At 36.4% G+C, this 24,473-nt stretch overlaps 1 protein-coding gene and 1 long non-coding RNA gene across 23 annotated transcripts in view; one reads left to right on the top strand and one right to left on the bottom strand.

Moving 5' to 3' along the window:
- BNC2 (basonuclin zinc finger protein 2) overlaps positions 1-24,473 on the top strand; it is a 439,476-nt gene that overhangs the window by 320,433 nt on the left and 94,570 nt on the right. The gene's annotated exons all lie outside the window — the stretch shown is intronic.
- On the bottom strand, positions 12,851-22,851 carry LOC121034491 (uncharacterized). Its single transcript, XR_005792461.1, has 2 exons — positions 22,764-22,851; positions 12,851-12,916 (listed from the first exon to the last, which is right to left on the bottom strand). It is a non-coding gene; the product is annotated as an uncharacterized LOC121034491 (long non-coding RNA).

The following is a 24,473-nucleotide window of genomic DNA, read 5'->3' as shown; positions in this document are numbered from 1 at the left end:
AATCCCACTTAATCATGGTGTGTGATCCTTTTAATGTACTGTTGAATTTGGTTTGCTAATAGATTTGCATCAAGATATTCTTGTCTGGTTTTGGTATCAGGGTAATTCTGGCTTTTTAGAATTCTTCAGTTTTTAGAAGAATTTGACAAGGATGTGTATCACATATTCTCTGAATGTTTGGTGGAATTCAACCAGTGAAGCCATCTGTTCCTGGATTTTTGTTGGGAGGATTTTGATTACTGATTCAGTCTGTATACTTATAATCAGTCTATTCAGGTTTTCTATTTCTTCATGAGTCAGTCTGGGAAGATGGTGAGTCCCTAGGAGTTATTCATTTCTTTTAGATTGTCCATTTTTATGGTGTATAATTGCTCATAACAGCGTCTTAGTTCCTTTCTACTTCTGTGGTGTCAGTTGTAACTTATTTTTCATTTGTTCTTATTTATTTGAGCCCTTTCTCTTTTTTTCTTGGTGAATCTAGCTAAAAGTTCATCTATTTTGTTTATCCTTTCAAAGAACCAGTTCTTAGTTCCATTGATCTTTTTTATTGTCTTTTTTGTCTCTATTTCATTTATTTCTGCTCTGATCTTTATCGTTTCCTTCCTTCTGCTAACTTTGGACCTCGTTCTTTTTCTAGTTCATTTAAATGTAAAGTTAAATAGTTTATTTGAGGATCTCTTGTTTCTTCAAGGCTTGTATTGCTGTGAACTTCCCTCTTACTATTTTTGCTGCATCACATAGATTTTGGTATGTCGTATTTCTGTTTTTATTTGCCTGTAGGTATTCTTTTATTTCTCTTTTTATTTCATCTGTGATCCAGTAGTTGTTCAGTAGCATATTATTTAATCTCTATTCATAGCCTTTCTAGTTTTCTTCTTGTAATTGATTTCTGAAGTTTTATATAATTATGGTAAAAGAAAAATACTTGATAGGATTTCAGTCTTTTTTAGCGTATTGAGACTTGTTTTGTGGCCTAACGTGTGATCTATCCTGGAGAAAGTTTCGTGTACACTGAAGATGAATGTGTGCTTTGCTACTTTTGGATGGAATGGTCTGTATATATTTATTAAAACCATCTGGTTTAGGGTGTTGTTTAAAGCCAATGTCTCTTTACTGATTTTCTGTCTAGATAATGTATCCAGTGGTGTAAGTGAAGTGTTAATTTCCCTTGCTGTTGTTGTATCACTGTCATTTTCTCCCTTTGGGTCTGTTTATTATTTGCTTATACATTTTGATGCTCCTATAATAGTTGTATATATGTTTATAAATATTGTATACTTTTTGTTGGATTAACTCTTTTGTGTAGTGCCCCTCTTGGTCTTTTATTCCAGTCTTTGTTTTGAAGTCTGTTTTGTCTGATACAAGTATAGCTATACCAACTTTATTTTCATTTCCATTTGCATGGAATATCTTTTTACATCCCTTCACTTCTAGTTTGTGTATGTACTTACTTCTGAACTAAGTCTCTTAAAGGCAGTGTATATATGTGTCTTTTTTTTTTAATCCATTCAGCCACCCTGTGTTTTTCAATTGAAGAATTTAGTCCATTTACATTTAAAGTAATTATGGATAGCTGTGTACTTATTGCCATTTTATAAATTGTTTTCTGGCTGGTTTTGCAGTTCCTCTCTATTCTTTTCAACTTCTCTTTCTCTCTTCCCTGTGGTTTAATTATTTTCTGTAGTGTTATGTTTAGATTCCTATCTCATTTTCTTTTGCATATTTACTATAAGTTTTTGATTGATATTTACTGTGAGGTTCACATATATAATCCTGTGTATATAATAGTGTATTTTATTTGATGGCAGCTTAAAGTTGAACACATTCCAAAACTGTACATTTTTACTACTACTCCCCCCATATTTTATGTTCTTTATATCCTATTTTACATCTTTCTTATTTTATGTGTCCCCTAATTATTATAGGTTTAATTTTACTATTTTTGTCTTTAAACCTTCATACAGGATGGTAGTACTTAAACACTAGTGTTATGTGGTGACAATAGTAAGGTGTTATTTTTCTACAGGGTTCTTTCTTTCATTTTTTGAGATATATACCATATAATCAGTTTCACTTGGTAAATATTACATAAACACTGAGGAAGTCATGGAGGACATAGATCTTTTACTGCTAACCACTTATTTACAGCAATACTGTGAAAGAATAATAATGTACAATGTTAAATATAAGATAGTTTGTATAGGTTTTGTAAATACTACCACAGTGTTTTGAGTGAGATACAAGGAACCTGAATGTACTTTTGCATAGAATGATATCAGACATCTATAATATATATTGAAAAGTAGTGCTTATAGTCATTGCATATGTATTCTTTTTGAAATGACATTCATAGAATTAAAGCATATTTCCTACAGAATAAACGTATGAATGGTATATAAAGCGTTTGCTATCTAGAGTAGTTGAAAATTCTATATAATTTTGTTAAGTCTGGAACCTCTAAACATATTCAGAAGTATTTTCCGGGGCGCCTGGGTGGCGCAGTCGGTTAAGCGTCCGACTTCAGCCAGGTCACGATCTCGCGGTCCGGGAGTTCGAGCCCCACGTCAGGCTCTGGGCTGATGGCTCGGAGCCTGGAGCCTGTTTCCGATTCTGTGTCTCCCTCTCTCTCTGCCCCTCCCCCATTCATGCTCTGTCTCTCTCTGTCCCAAAAATAAATTAAAAACGTTGAAAAAAAAATAAAAAAAAAAAAAGAAGTATTTTCCTACTCGATAGAAGTTAGTGAGTTTGGTAGATGCTACTATGTTAAGAGTCATACTTTAAATATTTAGTTTTGATTAAAATAATATATTAAATAGAATGAATTCCCACTATTTATAACTGAATTAAATTTGAGGAGCATATAGTTAAGTGCATAAAACAGACAGGTAACACAAACATGAAAATTGATTTTGTTAATAATAATTTTGTTTAGAACAGAACCCAAAATTTGGCTTAGAAAATGTTTCCAAATTTTTCTCATTTCTTCCCCAAATAGATCTTTGGGGGAAAGAAGAAAAATGTGAAGATTCATCTTTTTCATGTGAACTAGAGTATTAGCTTGAGTTAGAATTCTTTATGATATTTATGGGATATAAACAGAGCCTTATTTAATGTTACAGTTTCTTCGGACAGGGCTTAAATATGAGACTCTAAGAGAAAAAGGAGTTTTTTTTTTTCTTCATATCAAATAAGCTCTGAAATTCATGCTTATGAAAAGAAAGGAAAACAGTTGAACACAAAAACAAAAGTCTGTGTTTTGTGAGTTTTAAATTGTGAAGTTAAGAAACACATATTTAGATATTTTTAAAAATCCATACACATCAGCTTATTAGTGATTTTATTTTAAGACCTTCTGCAGAAAAGAACATAACCAGACTTCACAATAAGAAAGTTCTCACTGGGTATTTTAGATGGCCTTTATAAAATTTCATCATCATTTTGTACTTTTACACAATGTTATATGCCCTTAAGAAAATCAGAAAGATGGAAATATGGAATAATCTAGAGGAGCATTTGGAGAATTTTAAAAAGGTGGGATAGAACCAGAGGAACAAGGGCATTTATTGGCAGATTAAAGAGTTTTTATCTTATAGGAAGTTGATTCTTTTGAAGTAAGTAATGAGTATATTGGGTATTCATTGCTGCATGACAAACCACCCCAAACTTTGTGGCTTAAAATCACCACCATTTTATTATTGTTCACAAGTCTGTGGGTCAGTTGGGAAGTTCTGCAGTAAACTGGTACATTGATGGGGTGAGGAAGGAAGGTGGGCTCTTCGATCTAGGATGGCCTAATTTACACATCTTGCTGTCTGGTTGGTACAGGCTGTTAGTTGGGGCAATGGAAGTAGGTAGGTGTTATATCTCATCATTGAGCCCATTAGCCTGGTCTTGTTCCACATGCAGATAATTTAGGGTTCTGAAGAGTGCAGAAGAGGGAAAGTCCACATGTGCAGGCACTTTTAATGAGAATCTTACTTCATGTTTACTAGTATCCCATTGACCAGAACAAATCACATAGCAAAGCTCAGAGCCAGAGTGGGAGATGAGTACTCCAGGACATGTAAGGAAACCTGAGCAATTTGGGAGTCAGTACTGAAATAATCAATCACCAGATTAGTGTCTTAAGAAGCTCCATTTGGTAGTCTTATCTGTGTGGAACCAGGAGGGAGTCCTGAGCCAGGCTGTCTAGTTTGGAAGCTGTCACCGTAGTTCAAGTAGAAATAAGCCTGGCATTGGGGTAGTGGCAGGGAGATTAAATAGCAGGGTTAGATAAAACCACTTGCTGACTAGATTCAGTAGGTGTGGGAGAGAGAAGGTGCTCATAGATTGATTCCAGGATTCAGGGTTGGGTTTGTGAGAATGTAAGGACCTGGTAGAGTTTTGGACCTATTTATGTTTGCAGTGAATATAAGACGTCTGTGCAGCTTCTTAATTCCTACTCTGCTGTCCAGAAACATTAATGAAATGAGACTACATCTTTGAAATTTCTATTTTTTTAACATATTTCTTTAAAATTCATGGCCACATCCCAGCGCTTTCTTTACCATCAGCCTTGCAAAGATGATTAAATGACGAGAAGCACTTCCTCTCATTTTTTTAAAAAGCACATGGGCAACTTTGCTATAAACAAAAAGTCCAAAAGTTTGGATTTCCTAGTTTCCTTTCCCAGAACTGAACATCTACCTAGGATTTTTGAGAACTTAATATTTACTTGTGTTTCTTTGAGATTATTTTTATATTTCAAATTATGTCAGCTTTGACAAAAGTTTAAAATTTGGTGACAACAACATTCCTTTCTTAACCATTTTATGCTCCATGTTTCAGAGTGAAAGGACAAAAGTTTTGCTTCTTTTTCAGTTATTCACTTCATAATCTGAGGTTTAACTCCTCCAAATTATGAATTTTTTGAGGAAATCATGTCTAGATTATTTATGAAAATACATAAAAGCCATCTTCCTATTAAGTGAATAGAAAATTAGTTTGGTTGTGGTTTTTCTGTTCTTTTGATACATGGATGGAGTACTTTTGTTGTTGTTTTTTGTTAAGGGATGTGACTTGCCTCTAAGAGAGATAGTTGGAGAAAAAAAAAAAAAACTTCAGCACATGATTTGCTTCTGGAAGAAAAGCATGAAATTTATCATTTAAGATGAGTGTACATAAATTGTTGTACATAAGAAGTAACTATAAAATAGATTTTAATTTTATATTGCGATCAGTTAAGGAAGAGAGAGGATAAGGTAAGGAAAAATGAAAAAGGAAGAAAGACATGTTTTTAAAAATATTTTTCTCATTTTTTTTTATTAAGGTAATGTAATTTTGCAGCCATGGGTACAAATCAGGTAGAATTAGATTGCATAGTTAGGTGTTCCATTCCTGAATTACTATTATATGATTCTCTCATTCATGGCCAATCACAATTATTGTAAAACTAAAACAAGAAGGCTTCCACAGTCTTAAATCAGGGAAGAAATATTCTCCTCCTAATTCAGAGTAGTTGGCTCTGCCAGCCACCAGATGATAAATAGAGTAACAAGAACCTGTTAATTGGCTCTTGGGGTCCTTAGCACTTGAAGCTCACAAAGGGATTTCACATGTAGTGATCCATTTAATTTGGAGACCTATGGAACAGATAGAGCAAGTTTTATTAATTTTGTTTTATAGGTTATTAAGCTAAAACTTACACTTTATAATAGTGAAAAAGCTTAGCAGCATCCCAAACTGAGTACTCAAATTTGGCTGTTCTGATACCACAACTAGACTTCTTTGCATTGTGTAATGTTTATCTTTAAATAATAATTATCTGTTTAGGTCTGTTGTAAAAAGCACTTGCATAATTATTGATTTATTTGATGGTCACAATCAAAGTCTATCTCTATTATTTAGATTTGTATCCTTAGAGAGAGAAATCAGACTTCCATTTTTTATAGTTACATTGAAATCTCCTATATTACTCATAAGAATGGCTGTCTTAAAATTTGATTTTTAGACTGTGTTTCTCTCTAATAAAATTCACTTCTATAAAATTTTGCCAGCTGCTATAGGAAGACCTATAAAACACTCATTTTAACTCTAGTAATATTTATCCTGCCTTTCTTCTTCTTGTTGGCATTTGTAGGATTTCCTAATGGTTTGCTATTTAGTTTCAATATATTTCCTTTTAGTAGATGATTTACAAATAGCAGTAATGTTGAAAAATGTAATGTTTGTTTTAAGTCTATAAACCAAAGATTGAAAGAATGTGATTGTGGATGTATGATGTAATATAAATAGGCAGATTTTTATTCCTATCCAGATTTAGTTTTGAGAATATGAGTATTTGATTCATCCTGATTTTCATCTTAACAGATATTGCTACATGTTTAAGCAAAAGTAATTTATCTCTAAATTTTTCTTACATCTCAAGACCTTATAAGCTGTCGTTTTTTCATTGGCTTCAATTCAGAATTATTTGACTCTTTTGTGCTTTATTCCTTAGGTGTATTTATACCATACATCAGTTGACAGTTTTTTTTAAAAAACAAGAAAAGAGTTGCAATGGCTAGAATCTCATTTACTAATTTATTATGAACCCAGAATACTCCAGGCATTTAAAAAAAAAAAAAATTGTGTTCCTGTGACTTAATCTTTGTGTTTGTTTCTAGAGGCTGTGCAGGATGTTTCCTGTCTGAGGCACAAACCGTATATTTCATTTGTCATATCTAATGTTTTTCATATCCGGAAATCATGCTCCATGTTATGTTTTACAAGGCTTCATAAAAATAAGTGATCCAGATAAAATTTATAGTTATTTTTAAAAATCTGTCATACCAAAATTATCTGTCTTTTCTTTTTCTCCTTCCCAAATGAGTACAGATAGGATTATGAAGTTTAAATGAATGTGTTTTTAAATGAAGTCTAAGTTTGACACTAGACAGTCATCTATTATTCAGAAGAAGCTGGATGTTGGTATGTTGGTAAATGCTTTACAACTCTCTAAATTAAGAAATAAAAAAGACTTGAATCACGGTGTTTGTTGATATCTATGGCCAAAATATCCCACCATGGCTGATTTTAGACCATCAGCCCCAAGCCATCAAACATGGGTTTGAGATGAGAGGTACAGTAACACACTCTTCTACAGTATTTCCACATACTATATGTAAACAGAAGTACATTAAAGCACAGATAATTGTAAAATGTGGTCAGATAATTACAAGTGATGAGTTTTGACTGCCTTTATTTTTATTTATTTTTATTTACCATTATTTTTAATATATTTTCCTTAAGGGGCACCTGGGTGCCTCAGTCAGTTAAGCATCAGACTCTTGATTTCCACTCAGGTCATGATCTCACAGTTTGTAAGCTCCAACCCCACATTGGGCTCCACACGGAGCCTGCTTGGGATTTTTTCTCTCTCCCTCTCTCTCTCTGCCCCTCCTCTGCTCGGGCTTTTTCTCTGGCTTTCTCTCTCAAAATAAATAAGGGCACCTGGGTGGCTTAGTAGGTCAAGCGTCCAACGTCAGCGCAGGTCATGATCTCACAATTCTGTGGGTTCAAGCCCCACATCTGGCTTTGCATGGATTTTCTCTCTCCATCTCTGTCTCTGCCCCTCCTCCACTTGCGCGCTCACTCGCGCGCTCTCTCTCTCTCTCTCTCAAAAGTAAACATTAAAATAATAAACTTTAAAAGATATATATTTTCTTTAATTGTAAGTTTATGCAATTTAATTATTAATAATGCCTGTGTTTTGACAACCAGCTTAAAAAATTCCTGAACCTTTAACGGTGTGCCCTCATGGACCTGTGCGAGTTGGCTTCAGCACACCACTCCATTTATTTTTTTTTTTTTAATTTTTTTTAAATGTTTATTTATTTTTGAGAGAGAGACAGAGTGTGAGCAGGGGAGGATCAGAGAGAGAGGGAGACACAGAATCGGAAGCAGGGTCCAGGCTCTGAGCTGTCAGCACAGAGCCTGACACGGGGCTCAAACTCAAAAGACCTGAGCCGAAGTCGGACGCTTAACCGACTGAACCACCCAGGCGCCCCCACACCACTCCATTTAAATCCTGAGAAGGATTGGTAGGCCTGAGAAGATAGGTTTGGTCTGTACCCTCTGTGGTAGAGGATACCTTGTGTTGTCTGTGTGCCCAGGGAGGAAGGCAGCCATTTTCTCTTTTAGCTTGAATTACTAAATACCACCTGGTCCCATAAATACTGATATATATATATTAATATAAAGCTTGAATGGAAATAAAATCCTGGAATCTTTTAATAAAAGGTCTGGGAAAAGATTTAAGACTTTCAATGCAAGCATTATTTTTAATTTTTTCTTTTTCTGTTTCTGTGTCTCTTGGCTATTACATACCTCTCAGTTAAACATTAAAAGGAAAAAGGTCTATCTTGACTTCCCATTTGGCAGATTGTATAGTTAGGACCTCCAAAAGCCATTCCAAGAGCAAGGATAAGCTATTTGCATTACTTTTTCTCAACAGGATATATTGATAATGTATAACATGAAGTAGTAGTTTGTACTTACAAAAGAAAATAAACTGGAATGCCTTTAAATTGTTAATATACATTACCAACTGAGGTAATAGAATGAACAGTGTACAATGAAAGAATCTGATGCAACTAAAGGCAGACTTTTAAGTGCACTTTGTCAAACTTTCTTGTTATTTAAAAAGAGAGACAGGGCGAGTTTCTTCCTGTATTGCTATTGGCAGCTTATAGTATTACTCAAGTATTTTGAATAAAATAATATGTTAAAAATACAACTGATTCTTTGGGGGAATACAAAAGATCTCTAGACAAGTTCATTTAGATAGGTTGACAAAACTGCTGGTAAGCATGGTTAGGAGGAAAAATTGGGCATATTTTGTGTATAACCCTTTGAGTATTAATTCTGACCAGATCACACTGTAAATAATGTTAACTGTCATAAAATAAACACAGCCGGGGTTTGCACCATATGTTTTATAATTATTTTTTGCAGCTTCTTTTTTTTGTTTGTTTTCACTGAAATGGAACCCACTGATAGCTCTGTGAAGTTATGTTTATATAAAAGTAAATTACACTTGTACTTTAAAAAACTTGGCTTCACAAGCCAGTCTCTCTAGGCAGTTTTTGTTTAAAAAAAAATAAATGAAAGAAAAGCTTTTCTCTTCTTTCTTTTTGCTATTTTTGCTATTTTCTCAGGAACATAGTCTCAAACAGAAATCTGCTGTAACGTCTTTGTGCCAGTTGCTTGTTTTTGCACTTGTGAAGGAGATGCCTTTGGAATGCCACCGAGAGGAGGGAATCGCTTAACCACTGAACTCACAGAGGGTGTTTGGCTTAAGTAGCCCTGGAGTGGCCTTTCAGACTGAGGCTACTGTGGTCTCCTAGTTTGTTTTTGTTTTTTACCTTCCTGCCTGTGAGTGTTTAACACTGTCAGAAGTAAAGCTCAAAGCTCCCTTGGAACATTTAGTAATTTTAAAAAGTGTTATTATTTTCATAATCACCATCTCCTCTTGATCTCAGGGGAGGCTGGGAACCCTTGATTGTCTTTAATAGAGCATATGAAACTGATAGTGCCAGTGGGTGGTGGGTGGCAAGTTTCGTAATATGCCAGCCTCCCCCAACCCCTCCCTGCTCATTGCTACATATGTCTCTTGGCAGATCTGACAGTATCCATAATTACCAGGCACTGTGAGCCCTGACCATAGAACCCTTTCTGCATGACACCTGTCCAACTCTTGCCCTGCTCCTGCATCTTCTCGTGCCTCAGCTTGCTGGCCCACCTCACGTCAGAGCAACAGTCTGCTGTTAGTGAACTCATTTCTCTTCAGATTCTCAGACACCAGAAGTTCTGCCCACACAGTTTACAACATACACCATGGTTTGTGTTACAACCTTTCACACAGTAGGCATTTTGTAGACTTGTGGCAATGAATGAGAGAAATTAATACAGGCAGTTCTCTTGTTATGGTTTCCATTTGCCCTATATTAAGTGCCTTTCCCACTCTTGACAGATTGGCTTAGCACGATGTAATCTTTTCTGTAAAAAAGCTCATCTTCATCATCGCCTTCTCTTCGAGACAGAGAAAAGGTTGCTCAATTTTTATAGATGCCTGAGAAAGAGACCCTAGGGAACCCCAGTTGACTTTAATAGTGCTTAGCATAGTGCTTAGTGCTTAGCTTTTTCATTGGAAGGGGGAAGAAAAAAAGAGAAATGTACAAGGAGTTTTGGAACTTTAAAAAAAAAAATGTTTTATTTATTTTGAGAGAGAGCAGGGGAGGGACAGAGAGACAGAGAATCCAAGCAGGCTCTGCACTGTCAGCACAGAGCCTGGTGCAGGGCTCAAACTCACAAACCATGAGATCATGACCTGAGCCAAAATCAAGAGTCGGTTGCTTAACAGACTGAGTCACCCAGATGCCCCTGGAACTTTTGTTCCAGAATGTTTCAGTAAGGTGAAAATACTATCACTGAATTTTGTAGGTGGAAGAAAACTTGAAGATGAAGCTATGTTCATTCAGTCGAGAATCCATGCAAAGGGAAGAATTATGCCAAAGGAAAGATACACAAGTAGCAGCACTTTAGTGGTTCATGCCTGTACATAGTCAACCTTAGAAATGCTTTAAAAATCTGCTTTTGAGGGAGAGGTCATAAAATTTGGGTTTCGGTTTTGTTTTTTTTTTTTTTTTAATGGAATAATTGTCAGGCATTTGTAGAAAGTCAGGTCAAGTATAAACCTTTCTTTCTTAGAAACTTTGGCAGTCTATTTTATAAATATTGTACTTGAAAATTATGATCTAATATCTATTTATAAAATTTTACTTCACTTAACAATTGGTAATTATCTTCTTTATAAATATTTGATGAAACCCTTTTTCCTCAACAGTAACCAAAAAGATTATACAGTTAAGTAAGATAATTTGGGGAAATGTCAAAATATATCAGAGCGTCTTTTTAAATATGTATTCCTGTTTGCTTATGAAAGGAATACAAGTTTGATTTAAAAACTCAAACATTGCTGTAATACATAATTCATAGAATGAAAGCTGTCCCTACCCCCTTCTCCCAGAGACAACCCCTATTTTAGTTATTTAGTGAATTGGCCATATATTTCCATGCAAGTATAGTGCAAATTAATTCTTCTTACTAATTTTAATTAAGTGGTTAATTCTGTATATCTTATAGCTTACTGTTCAAAATTTTAATGATATAGCCTAGTCTTTGTGACAGACCAATAAACAGCCTGCCTTCTGCTATCCATCGCCCAAATAATGTTACTTTGTTTATAAAAAGGTCCTTTGCAGATGTGATTAAGAATCTTGAGATGAGGGGCGCCTGGGTGGCGCAGTCGGTTGGGCGTCTGACTTCAGCCAGGTCACGATCTCGCGGTCCGGGAGTTCGAGCCCCGCGTCAGGCTCTGGGCTGATGGCTCAGAGCCTGGAGCCTATTTCCGATTCTGTGTCTCCCTCTCTCTCTGCTCCTCCCCCGTTCATGCTCTGTCTCTCTCTGTCCCAAAAATAAATAAAAACGTTGAAAAAAAAATTAAAAAAGAATCTTGAGATGAGAGGGGTGCCCAGGACACTCCGTTGAGTGTCCAACTTCACCTCAGGTCCTGATCTTGTGGTCTGGTCCATGAGTTCGAGCCCTGCGTAGGGCTCTGTGCTGACAGCTCAGAGTCTGGAGCCTGTTTCGGTTTCTGTGTTTCCCTCTCTCTCTGCCCTTCCTCCTCCTCTCTCTCTTTCTCTCTCAAAAATAAACATTAAAAAAATTTTTTTAAAGAATCTTGAGATGAAGAGAGAATCTTGGATTATCTGAGTGGGCTGGCTATAGATACCATCATAGGTATCATTATAAGAGAGGGGCAAGAGAGATTAGAGACAGATACGCACAGGGGAAAATATACACTGAGGAGAAAGTGAGGTGAAGATGGGAACAGAGATTGGAGGGATGTGCCTGTGAGCTAAGGACTGCCAGCACCCACCAGAAGGCAAGAGAGAGGTGTGGAACAGACTCTCTCCCAGAGCCTCCGAAGAGAGTTCAGCCTTGCCAACATCTTGAGTTTTTACTTCTAGCCACCAGAGATGTGAGAAAATAAATTTTTATTGTTTTAAGTCATAAGGTTGTGGTAATATTTTACAGCAGCTCTTGGAAACTAATATGCGCCTCTTTCCATGTTGGTATATGTAGATCTCACCCACTCTTTTTCACCTCCCGGTATTTTTCTGTTGTATGGATGCACTGCAATTTATTTAATCTTTTATTTAAAGATATTTGGGTTGTTTTTATTGTTTTGACTTTACAAACATTGTTTTAGGAAGTATCCTTATATGAGTGTTTTGCTGCATATGTTAGAGTATTTGTAGAATAGCTAGGTGGAAAAAGAATTGTCAGGTCAATAAGTAGAGACTTATAAAACAATTCTAGTTTGAATAGGTAATAAAACACCTAGTTACTCCATGCCACCCATCTGCTCAGTTATCCACCTCAGATGCACTCCCTTTTATTAGTTGCTTGTATTTGTAGATCCTTACAGAGATGGTCTCTAAGTGTATACATATAAGTATTATTTTTATTTCCTTACACAAATAATAAATAGCATGCACAGCTTGCATATGGTATTCCTTTTGTTCTCTCCCTCCCCCCCCACCCCGCCTCTTAACAGTTACCATGGAGAAAAACAACAACAAAGACCCAGTTATGGAGAAAAGGTAGGAGTAGGTGTATTCATTGCAGTTATTCACTTAGTATGTGCTATGTATTTTCCAAAAAATTTGTCTGAATTTATACTCCATTAACAATATATGACTTCCTTTGTTTTCTAAAATGAGACTGGTCCCTAGGTATCACTTTTGCTCTTAATTTTTTTCTTTTCCTTCTCTTGACAGCTCTTGTTCAGTAGTGGTAGAAGAATACATATGATCGTAGGAATTTTCAGATCCTATAAAAATGAAATATAAAAATATGTTGAGGATATTTATTCTCATAGATTTCCAACTCCATATATATTGAGCTTCCAGGCTTTTCAGAACATTGACTTGAGAAAGAATAACTTCCACTCTTGATTTTCCTAATACATGAGAGTTTTCATAGTATCTACTTAGTTTATGCTCCAGAGTCATGGTACAGTAATGTTAATAATATTAGTTCAGATCAAAGTGGCAGATGTCATCTTCATTCATATATAAAACTTTAAAATTATCTCAAGTGGGGGCACCTGGGTGGCTCAGTTGGTTAAGCTGCCGACTTTGGCTCAGGTCATGATCTCGCGGTCCGTGCATTCGAGCCCCGCGTCAGGCTCTGTGCTGACAGGTCAGAGCCTGGAGCCTGTTTCAGATTCTGTGTCTCCCTCTCTCTGACCCTCCCCCGTTCATGTTCTCTCTCTGTCTCAAAAATAAATAAACGTTAAAAAAATTTTTAAATTATCTCAAGTAATAGTATCTCAAGTAATAGTTATTACAGTAATTTTATTTTCTAAGCTAAAATAGTTTCTTTTTCTCATTGGAAGTTTTTTTCCCCTCATTTTGCTATTCCAGTAAAACTCTTGAGGCTCCTCTTATTCCCAACTCCGGTTTACTCTTGAAGATACAAGATGCATTTGGCATCTGTTCTGTTGTTAAGCCCGCAGGAAAAATTATAAAGCTATTCTTGCAAATTTGTCATTATTATTAAGAACAATAATTCACCACATGATATATCTCAGCCTTTCTCCACCTTTTATCTGAGTTCCAGGATGACATTGCCTTCCTAGGCAAGCCAGTATTTGCAAAGTCTCATCTCTCCCTCTTTAATTTATAGCGATGCATTGCATTTGGGTGACAGGCAGTTGTTCGTGCTTGAATAACCCAGGATTTGAATTCTACAATTTGTGGCATCCATGTAATGTTTAGCAGTAGGTACAGCTGTTAACTATTCGCTTATAAATAATCTTTTTCCCTTCTCAACCTGTCTCCCAGGTAGTGTACCTGTCACCATTAATAACTCTTTGGCAGCTCCCTGGTGATTTGACCCATCAGTTGTCTTTCACAAAAGAGTGGTGCTCTGGCCTGCTTTTGAAGCTTATATAGGTTCCTTGAGCTATTCAGTCACCCCAGCAACTGTATTGTTGTGAGTCCCTTGACTGCAGGGAAGTTGTGTTTCGGGGCTTTATAGGCAAGCAACCGAACACCTCATACAATTTGAAAAAGGTAGCATTGCATTTGGAACCACAGATGATAAGACCTCCCTCTTAGACCCCACAGCAGGGCAACAGGTGTAGGTGAGGGAGTGGGAGATGAGTGGTGAAGAGGACCAACAGCAAGTACAACATTTCTGTCTCTTTGATCCCATACCTACACATAACTATTGTAGCATCATCCTTCATCCTCTGATGTTTGCAAAGTTGGGGTTGGTGTATTTGATCTGGTTAGTGGATCCATGAGTGTGGCCCTCTGTCTATAGCTGAAGCTTAAGAATTAGAGGCTGGCGGGGCGTACCTGGATGGCGCGGTCGGTTAAGCATCCTACCTTGGCTCGGGTCATGATCTCACAGCTCGTGGGTTTGGGCCCTGCCCTGGGCTCTGTGCTGACAGCTCAGAGCCTGGAGCCTGCTTCAGATTCTGTGTCTCCCTCTCTTTTTGCCCCTCCCCTACTCACTCACTCACGTGCTCTCTTTCTCTCAAAAATAAAATAAAACATTAAAAAAAAAAAAAAAGAATTAGAGGCTGGAGCTATAACCCAGAGGATGGGAATTGCCCTGTAAGAAGTCCTTGGGCAATTTTTGGTTCCTTCAATTAGGTATATATTCCTTGCCTCCCCTGCTTCTGCCTCTATTCTGTGTACAGAATGTTAAGAAATTAGTGTTAAGAAAATGAAAGAGTTTTTTAAACTCACTTTCCTTCGGCATGTCATGGTCATGTCAGGGAGGGGAGTGGGGGGAGTTCACACATATACTATTTGGGCATACACGGTCTACCATACATTGGGCTAGTACCATGGATACAGATAGGAAAATGTTGTGATTGCTTATTGCCTCTTAGTGAGTGACTAATGTCTTACATTTCTTTGTCTGAGAATATGTCTTGGCAGTACAGGATTTCTTCAGACACAGCTCAGGAAATGGCAGAGAGTAAGGAATCACAAGGAAAAAAAAAAGCATTAAAGAAGTAATCCCAGTATTTGTGAACACAGACTATGATTTTAAAATAAATCCTCTAAGGAGTAAATCAATTAGGCATTATGTTGGTTAGGTTTTCAATTGGAAATGGATTCACCCTCCAAGTGATCTTTGCTATTCTCATCTCACTGAGCATAATAAAATAGAAGATGATCAAATTTATAATACCCAGAACAATGCCATAATATATGTGCATTTATATAATTTGGGTATGGAAATGGACACACACACACATCCCATATATACTTGTTATTTTTTATTTATGTACTTATAATTAAATGCAGTAGCAATCTGAAAAGACCAAAGGAGTGAGAATCTTAAATTCTCAGGGAAGCTGAGACACACAACAACCCAGAATGAAGTGTTTCAGTTTACTTTCATAAGGGCAAGGGAAACTATACCTCTAACAACCTGTATTCTATGGCCGATAGAGTAACAGAAAATATTAAGATAAATAAAAAGGTATTTAGTTATAAGTTCAAGAATGATAGACCCTGATTCTGCTATATAGAATGTATTTTTAAAGTAATAACATATTTTAAAGTGTAATAGATGCTGTTTGTTAAAAATAATAAATTATACAAAAGATATAGTTGAAAGTAAGTCTTTGATATTGGGGTATAGTGCTGGAAATAGTCTATGCATATAAAGTACACATATGTTTCTGTTTGTTTAATAAAAATGGTGAGGTAGGATACAATGAGCACATTATTCTGTTCTTTTCATTTTTCATGTAATAATATATCTTGTACACAATTTCATATCAACACATAAAGAGTCACCTCATTCTTTTCTAACAGCTACATTGTATGGATGTGTCATAATTTATTTGCCTATTGCCTCAACCACAGATAGACTAGGTGTTGAAACAAAGTTTTTGAACTTTGGCATTCTGTAGGTGAGGAGGATAAATAATAGTGCATTGTTTTAATTTGCATTTCTCTTAATGATGTAAAGCTTACTATCTTTTTATGATTATCAGTTATTTCTGTTTCTATTTTACTACAATGTCTTTTCAAGTCCTTTATACATTTCTAATATCATTGTAAATCCTTTTTCTTATCATTTTTAGCACTTTTTTACGTGCTAAAGAAATTAGCCTGTAGTCTATTTATGCTATAAGTATCTGTTCTTAGTAGCTCTTTAGCTTTTTACTATTCTTTTGCTTTTGTTTTTCATTTGTTTTTGCCTTGGAGGTTTTCTGGTTTTATTTTTGTTTTAGGTTTCATGTACTTTTATTAACCTTTGATTGGCTTCTGGTTCTTAACTCTGACTTAGAAAGATCTTCCAGTTTTCAAGACAATTGAAATAGTTCCTGTTATCTGCTAGTATTTTTATGTTGTATTTTTATTTAGTGAGTTTCCATCTTATTGAATACAGTTGTTCAGCCAGAATTTTTTATTTCTTGAGGTAGTGAAAGTATGTTGTATGTCAGTTACCTATCTTTTCATCCACTGGGATGTTATTTTAATAACATTTGATTATTTAAAGTATATAAAACACTTGAAATGATTATCACATATTCAAACAGCAGAGTCATAATTATCAAATGTGTTATTTAATTTAAACCTTTAGTAATTTGTAGGTACAATAATGAATGCATATTTAGAATAAGAAATCAACCCGAAAAACAATATTACTATAGTCGTGGAGGTTCGGGCCCTTTTCTTCTGATATCTCTTTAGGGAATTTACCAGAAATGCGTTCATAGAAATCTTTCCTGGTTGCAACTTGGCTTCCCTTCTCCATCTAGAAAGTTCTACAACTCCCTGAAACTAAGGGCCTGGGCAGATGAGGAACCTGAGGCTTAAGCCTCATTAGCTCTCTGGTAAATCTGCTTCTGAATATCTGGCAGTCGATCATGATCATAGTCTGCACTTCATTGTGAATTCCTGAGTCATTAGCACCCATAGTGATTAGTCCCAAGATTGACAGCCTTGAAGGGGTTATCATCAACTCTGTTCCTACTGGCTTCCTTGTCATTTTATTTCATATTATTGTCTTTATGATGATTCACTTCTCTTACTATGCATGGTGTTCTTACGTCAAGTGCTCACAAAGTGATAAAGAGGAAAGGAAGAGGTTGAAGAAGCAGCTTAATTCACAATACAACCCCATGTGGCAGTGTTTTTTGCTTTCAGGGTTTTTGGTTTTGGTCATTAGGTGAAGCTAACATCAGAGATGTAAGATAGTACAGTTGTTGAGACCTTTGGAATTTTTTTTCTATTTTGTTAAAAAGTTTATACATGTCTTATCTTTTGTCGTATTTTTGAAGCGGATCTAACAGGATTCACCCTCACAATTGTTTGCCCAAGCAACTTTAAGACCTAACCTCAGTCTTTAAAAAAAAAAAAAAATACTCCCATGTTATATACATGAATGGAGTCATTCTCACTGTTACTGCTTTGCAAACATGCAAATAGACACTGAAAAAAAGAAAAACCAATACCCATGTTTTCTTTTACCACCTCTGTTTTCATGGTTCTTTTTTACTTTTCTCAATCTCCTGATCAAATGAATAAGTAAAATAATCAAGTGAGGGGGAGTGAATTGTTGGGGCATCCAGCTTTGTTTATGGGGCTTACTTTAATTTCCCCTTATGGTTTTAGGGTTGATAGGTGACTTTATACTTTTCTGGACAGCTGGGGGTTAAAAGCGAATTGGTGGTTTCAAGTTTTGGCATTTTTCAGCTTGCTCCTCAGGAGAATATAAAGTGCCTGTGGAGTGGGTCCAAACCAGTGGATGTTTAAGAGAAAGGGAAAAAAAAATATTTGCTGTAGAACATTCTTATGTGACTTAGTTGCCTTCTGTTGCATTAAATGGATAGAAAGAAGACTAGTGTTGTGCTTCATAGTTTTTAACATTAAAACTCTCTTTAAAAATCCCGAACCTTAAAAAACATGAAATGACCTTCAGGCCTGTTGGCTCCCACTGTTTAGTTTATCAGGTCTCTGTCACACCCTTCCCCTCCATGTAAAAAATCCAGAGGGAAGTGTGAAAAGCATCAGAAAGTCTCCTTTATGCCAGTTCAGGCTTTTAGTCGTTTGCCAGCACCTTCATCTCTTCATATGTTTCTAGCTAAGGTCTAACATGGAACAAAAACCCGACAGCAATGGAGACCAGATGCCGGTATTTCTTCTCTGTCACTTGGCTGCTGAGCAGATGGAATTTATATCAATCGGGCATGCTAGGAGGAAGAGGCCGTGGCAGCCAACATGTGGAACTGGGGCTGAGTGACATTTCTGCTAATGTTTTGTCCTTGTAGAACATTATGCTTCCTCTTTGCTTATGAGCTGTGGTTTTCCTGACTCAGATGAGGTTCCAGCTCCAGCTGGAATGGCTGTCGCTCTTCCCCTCTCCCCCTGCCCCCCTTTACAGGGAGTGCTGGGAGCTATGGAGGAGTAGTGGGGCCTGCACAATGGAGCTCTTTATTAAAATACCTGACATCTGCATGCAATGCAGCAAAATCATCTTAGCTCAAGCAGAGGAATGCGCCAGGCATTACTAGTCACTTTTTGTCTAGTGCTGTGTGCTTGTTTGATTTATATAATGAGTGAATGCCTCTGGCAAAAGAGGACGTTGAGCATGTTATTGGAGGGGAGGGAATTTTATAATTTTTTCCAAGAAGCATTGTCACAGACAGGCCTAAAATATGAGTATTTAAAAGCAGTTGTAGTCATCACATGGATTTCTTGCTATGGTTTAAAAATGTTTGCTCATTACCCCCCTTCTTCCCACTTAAGGTAAGACCAGAACATTTGAAAATCTAGTTAAACATGACATGGAGTTTTAATGTTGTTGTCTACTGTTGGTAAGAAGTCTCACTTTTAAGGAATTTTGTGTTATAAAGAATCCCCAAAAGAATGACAAAAAAATACATATTTAGAAACGCAAAGGCACATACATAAAATAGCTGACGAGTTGCTAATTCTTGTTCCCTCCCTCAGACAAGTACGTTACCCTTTCATATTATAAGAAATGTGTATACATGCAGAAATCATTAGATTTTCTACTCTAATGATGTAAGCCATTTACAGTTGCCTATTTTTGGCAAGTAAATAAGAAACTGCCATGTTAATATGTTATTTCAGAAAGCACTGAAGTGGTCATGAAATTACTGCTTATACTACAAAATCATCAACTATTTCCCCATTCCTACAGAGTCAAATCCCTATTTCTTGGTGGAAATTTGATTTGCGGTTTTGATTTGGTTGCTAAGAGATTCAGGGAAGGACACCAGGCAGGTGAGTTGGTGAGAGATGGAGCCTCTACTACTTTATCGCTTTTTTTCCAAACAGCAGCTTCTAGCAGATCTCTTCTAGATACGTTGGCCATGTATGTTGTATCTTGAGTCTTCTAGAAATCTCCCAGGAAGCCTGGCCACTTCAAGAAATGTAAACACTGTCCCTTTGGCATTTTGTTTTTAATGATTGTCCTAATGATTTAATGAATTCCTCCTTGTGTCTCACTGTTCGGCATGCTGATGGCCCCACAACTACAGTGGGAATGAAGTAAATCCATGTAGGTTGGGTAGAGGCTGGGGTACAATACTAATATTAGTATGTTTAGAGAGAGTCCCAATTCAGTCTTTCTTGGAGAAAAATTCTTCAAAATTGCTATGGAGTTTCTGGTTTTTGGGTTTTTTTTCTTACCTATGCTTGTACTATACTAAGCAGAGGACATTTTAGGTATAAAATTATTTAAGTAGTCTGGTATAAGGAACCCATAGTTATATGGCATATGCCTGTAATGTATACGTATACAGTAGAATCTGGAGTCACAGAATATAACTATTCCGAAGTGAGTGAACTTTAGCTATCTATACTCAAAAATGATATCAGTTCAAATAAATTGTTCAGATTGGGCTGGTTGGTTGGAAGGAATCTCCCTTTGTACTGTCCCATGTTATATGTCTGGATTATCCCAGATAATGTTGTATCTCTTGCTTTCCAAACTCTTGCCTTCTAAACCACAATTGTCCAAACATAGGAACGAGACAGATAGTGAGAAATGCCTTTATACTCAACTACGTACGATATTCCAGAGGAATGGGAATCTCTTGCTCTATTCAAGTTGAACTTATACCAATTCTTTTCTTATTCAATTTTACATTTAGCCTTTTAATGGTTTTTTAATCTTCAACTTATTTTTTGTTCAGGATATTCTTTTCTTGCTTCTCTCCTTCTCCCACAAAATTATTCATATCATAGAACACAGACATAATGTGTTCCCTTTCTTGTGACCCTTATGTCAGGAGCGCTTCAAGCTGGACAAACCCAAGTGTGTTGCAGAGGTGATATTTTTGGGGTGGTGATGAATGGTCCAGAATAATTGTTATACTCTTGGCTCAAGGTCCTATTAAGATTTCAGATGTGGAAAATGCTTCCTCATGGGCCTCTTGGAACTCATATGTGTGAGAGATTTACCTGGAGAGGAAAGGAACTGACTTCATCCTATGGAAGATTATAGTAGCCAAAGTCTGTGGATGTCTGATGGACGTCTGTCCTTTAGACATCCTAAAGGAGGATTCTTGAAGATAATGTGTTCCTTGGATTTTGGTCTCAGGGTTTGTAGCACCAGCCCTACCTATCTCATGGTTATGGTCATCTACAACTCTTCCTAGATGACAGTCCTTTACGTACCTGGAAGGACTGTGCACAGTCTTTGGTATTATGTGTTAAAGTCTAATTCTGTCTCTTCCTAGACATATGAATTTGAGTAAAATTACTTAACATCAATGAACTTCTTTTCCCTTCTGTAAAATATAGACGATACTGTCTACCTTACAGGGTTACCAAAAAAAAAAAAAAAAAAAAAGAGAGAGATAATGGTAGTTGAGGGCCTGGCACAAAATAAGGACTCCATAAGTGGCAGCTACTGTTGCCATTGTTGTTAACAGCCATCACAGCCTGGGCTAGCCTTCTGATCTGTCATCTGTATGTTTGCTTAGTTAGTAGCATCCCCCCAGTCTACCTAAAATATACTATCTCATGAGTCTAGCTGCTTCCATTGGAGCTCGTTAGGCCTCCAAAGCAAGAAAGTCTCCCACATGTAAGGTTGCCCATTCCTGTCCAAAGGCATTCTTTTCTTCTTTGAATCCCTACATCCTAAGAGGGAGTTATGTCCTAAGTCTTCTATGAAGGATGATTTACAGCAAAATCTCCAACCTACTAGCAAAGGTGAGTTCCTGTCTTTTGAGACTTTATACCCTTGCCTTTGATTGCTTCAGCTGGGGCTTTGCCTCAGAATCACCCCAGATATCTATTCTTCCCTTGTTCCTTAGCTAAGGTGCTGGGATTTATTATGCAAATGAAGGTTATATGTCTGAGAGACAAAGAGGCCCTACTCACTAGTCTGTATTGCAATTTAATGACGGTTGAGAGGGAGGTCACCAAAGGGAGCATTCAATCCTGTTTAAAAGAAATTGGGGCAGAGCTCTTGCTTGTGTCTCTTTAAGATTAATCTGACAATTCTGGCAAGCATGTCTTCTTTTCTTAACATAAGGACATGCTGGTAATGCAACCAGGGGTTTTCTTGTTGGACGCATCAAACTATATGATGAGACATTTGTTTTCCAGTTTTATCAAAATATACGACTTTTACACCTTTGATCTTAAGCTTCATGCAACAGATTTTAAGAGAATAAGATGAATAGCAGCAAAGTGGGGTATTGTCTTTATGCATAAAAGGTGTGTTTTCTATTATAAAATTTAGTTTTTATTGTAATAATTTTATAAAGAATTTAAGCTACACAGAAATCTGTATAGTAGATAATGAATATACTATACTCTTCTATCACTCCTCCAACCTAAATTTCATCCTTGCAAAATAACTGGTGAGTCCTCATAATCAGTTTGTTGGTGTTCCTTCCAGACCAGTCAGCCTTTAAAAGGATTTGGTAGACATGATGGCATGAAATACTTGTGCCAAATGCTGTTTTGGATTGGTCTACAAATCTCAGGCATGGTTGAGGATTATGCAATTATTTGACACATTGATCAACTTAGCAAACTTAGTACTTAACTCTGTGACTCCTTCATTCCCTTTTTGAGATAAAAATTTATTTAGTTACATTAAGTCTTCGCTTGACTTTGTTTATGTCAACGCCCGAGGCTGACTTTCTTTCAAAAAAGAAATAGGTGACTTTTTTTTTTTTTTTTGTCTCTCTAAGTTTTGGAGGAAGGAAGTAAACTAATGAACTTTAAACTACTACAAATAAAAATAAAGTCTGCTTTCTGCCACAGAACATCAGGTCAGGTGCATACATTTACTTTGGTTTGTTTTTTTGTTGGTGGTGGGTTTTTTTTTTTTTTGCTTGTTTTTGTTTTTTTGTTTTGTTTTTGGTGCCATTAAAATTAATTTGTCAGTGTAAATTTTAGCACATAGGATTTTGTTTCCCTTCTTTCTCCCTTTCTGGTAAGGAGTACAATTGAAAAAGTATTCTTGTGATTATAATTGGACTAAAATTTCTGGCAGAGCTGTACTTAATATATCACGAAACTTTAATATAGTAAGGTAAATATTGCAGTAAATGCCAGTATTTCAGTGTATATTAGCATATCCTTGCCTTTCATTGTTCTGAGATTGACTAACATTTAATTGCCTTGCCTATTTTATAAAAGGAAAGAAATTACCTTATAGGGGTATGCGAACTCCTGAGGTTTCTCAGCTGTGAGCCCAGCCAAGTTGCTCTCCTCCAAGCAGCCACTTCTCTCCTTAACACACAGATCCTTATACACAACAGTAAATAACCCTCAGTAAATTTGAATCTTATCTCAATCTAAAGACACCACCATCATTATGGGGGAATGTTGTTAGTCTGCAAAACCTCAGTCAGTTTAGAACAACAGAGCAGTATCCAAACTTTCTGGCTTTGTCTGGATATTGTTACGACATGTGTTGCCGCTGCATTCCTGGGTGCCATTTATAGAGTGATTTCTTAAACGTTGATTGTGTCACAGTGCAACTGACCAGTTTAAAGCAGTTTTGCTATATTTCCTTCCGAATCAAAAAACCCAAAAACATCTCATTATCATTTACTTTATTTAGAGTTGGAATCCCTTGATTGTTCTACTACATTTGCAATAAGTATAAAAGATGCTTTTCTCCTGACAAATTCAGCATTTTAAAACTATCCGTGGGTGGCGTGCCTGGGTGGCTCAGTTGGTTAAATGTTGGACCCTCAGGATCTCCTGGTTCATGGGATGGAGCCCCGCATCTGGCTATATACTGACAGTTTGGAGTCTGCTTGGGATTCTCTCTCCTCTCTCTCTTTTCTCTCTCTCTCTCTTCTCCTCTCTCTCTCTCTTTCTCTCTCTTCATCTCTGCTCCTCCTCCCTCTTGCACACTTGTGTGAGCGTTCTCTCTCTCTCTCAAAATAGACTTTAAAATAAACTATCAGAGTGAATTTTTTTTATTTTTCACCTTTTTATTAAGACATAATTATACAGTCTTAATAAGAAAATTTTCCAGTTACTTTGGAGTTTAGGATTAAAAAGGAAAAAGCAGGACACTTATTGACCGACCTCGTTTTGTATGCTTCTTTGTATATTAAGACTGTGTATGCTAAAAAGAACTGGCTGTCAGATAAAAATAAAGAATTTTGAGTTTTCACCCTGTATCCTGGGGTATGTGGAGTACCCAGATATGTAATATGCACATTGATGGTAAATAAGTAATGTTTCTCTCTGTTTATGTAAGAAGATCTCCTGAGTTATCTTCATATTTGCATAATTGTTATTCGTTGTAAACTCTTTTCTTTAAAAGATGGGATAAGTGTGTTTAGATTTTTTTAAGTTCCCCATAATCATTGAGGCATCTAAGCATTTAACTTGCAAAAGCACCTCACAGTACATGGTATCACAAGGACTCAAGGACATTGCTCACACCAGCCCTGTCTGGGTAGGATTTAAAAAAAAAATACACAAAGAAAATGCATGTTAATATGGCTGAATATTCATTAGAACCCTGTGGCCTGGGGCTGGAAGCACAGTGAGGCTGTGTGTTTACCAGGCCACCCGAAAGGCAAGAGGGCATAAGGCACTTATAAACAGTGGCGCAGCACAAGCAGTGTTGTCTTTGAAAAGTTTTCATTTTCCCTTGAATCAGCTACAGTCTCTTACTTAAGGTCACTGCAGTTTGCAATCTTTGGCAGAAGGCTTCTTCCTTTTTTGGTAGTGGCAGTCTGACTTTTTTTTTTTTTCCCTTTTGGAAGTGTTTTCCTCTGAAACTGCCATTATCTTCCAAACCTGTTTCATGTTATCATTGTCAGATGTCTCTTCTCTGAGTTTCTTAGAACAAAATGAGATATATATATATATATATATATATATATATATATATAT

Source organism: Herpailurus yagouaroundi, unplaced genomic scaffold, assembly GCF_014898765.1.
Source record: "Herpailurus yagouaroundi ecotype Mexico unplaced genomic scaffold, PumYag 160, whole genome shotgun sequence".
In the NCBI taxonomy this organism is placed as follows: Eukaryota; Metazoa; Chordata; class Mammalia; order Carnivora; family Felidae; genus Herpailurus; species Herpailurus yagouaroundi.
The sequence above is the reverse complement of the archived record's forward strand: the minus strand, read 5'-3'. Positions and strand labels throughout refer to the sequence as shown.